This window comes from Fragaria vesca, linkage group LG2, assembly GCF_000184155.1.
Source record: "Fragaria vesca subsp. vesca linkage group LG2, FraVesHawaii_1.0, whole genome shotgun sequence".
NCBI classification, from domain to species: Eukaryota; Viridiplantae; Streptophyta; class Magnoliopsida; order Rosales; family Rosaceae; genus Fragaria; species Fragaria vesca.
In genome coordinates this window covers 13,318,041-13,319,615 of record NC_020492.1, presented here as the reverse complement: position 1 = coordinate 13,319,615, position 1,575 = coordinate 13,318,041, and positions in this window count along the sequence as shown.

Sequence of the window (1,575 nt, the reverse complement as noted above, 5' to 3'; positions counted from 1 at the left end):
AAAAAAACGGACTCGCCGGGAAGGGAAAGTGGTCAGGGACGCTGCTGGACTCTTTTGGGGTGGAGGCGTGCAGTCGTTGGCGCCGAACGGAGGGACGTGTGCACTTTAAGGAGAGTGCGCACGTGCACTCTCTATCGTTTTCGTATATCAGGCCGGATGTAGAGCACACGTGCGCACCGGCTTAAAGTGTGCACGTCCCTCCGTTCACCACCGTCCGGCGCCGACGACGGCATGCCTCCACTCCAGCAGACTCCAGCAGCGTCCCCGATCACTTTCCCTCCCCGGCAAGTCTGCCGAATTCCAGTTTCTGGCGAGATCGACTTTATTTGAAATTTTAGGTGATCTCGCCGGAAAACTGAAAAAAAACGGACTCGTCGGGGAGGGATAGTGGTTGGGGACATTGCTGGAGTCTTTTGGGGTGGAGGCGCGCCGTCGTCGGCGTCGGATGGTGGCGAACAGAGGGACGTGCGCACTTTAAGTTTCATCAAATTTGAAGATCATTTGAGCTTCTGTAATCGTAATTTACACGAACGGTTCTGTTTGGACAACTTTTGTTCTGTTGATTTATTTAATCTAATTTGGTACCCAAATGATCTTCAAATTTGATGAAACTTTACAGGAATGATCTACACACTGTGTTTTAGACATTGTACGGTTGAGATGTGAAAATACGACCTGAAAGTGAGCGAAATAAAGAGTCCCGCACTTTAATTTCAAAGCAGGATCCCACTCTAGAAGGGGATTGTATACATATATACACACACACACACACACAGTTCCTATCAAGAGTGAAGCTTCACTTTTAAATTAAAGTATGAAGTTCCTTATTTGACCCACTTTTCGGTCATATGTCTACATCTTCACAGTTCAGTTTGTAGAACCTAATGCATAGATCATTTCTGCCAAGTTTCATTGAATTTAATGATCGTTTAGGTTTTCATAATCGTTATTTACATAAACAGTTCTGAAAAGACAGATTTATGGTCTGTTCATGATTTAATCTAATTCGATATCTTAACAATCATCAAGGTGGATGAAATTTTACAACAATGATCTATTCATTAGTATCAATAAATTGAACGATGAAGATGTGAAAATATGACCGAAAAGTGAGTCAAATAAGGAACTTCACACGTTAATTTAAAAGTGAAGCTTCACTCTGAATAAAAACTGTATATATATATATATATAACCGTTTGAGAGCGGACGTCCGCAATTATGTTAAAGTGTGGATGCCGGCTCAAATCAACTCCGGCGGTACCGATCGACAGCTCTTCTTCCTGGTTCCAAAAAAGAGGTCCATCTTGAGCTTTTTCTCGCCGGCAGACTCGACGGTGATGAGTTTCGAAGCCGGGATTGAGCTTCTTCAAGTTTCTGCAGTTTTTCCGGCGTCGGACCGTCTCATTTAACTTGATGGTAATGGCATCCAGGATGCCAATGGCGTATGAGGATGGAAGAAGAGCTGCCAATCGGTGCTGCCGGAGTTGATTAGAGCCGACGTCCGCACTTTAACATAGTTGCGGAAGTCCGCTCTTGAACGGCCCTGTATGTGTGTATATATATATATATATACAA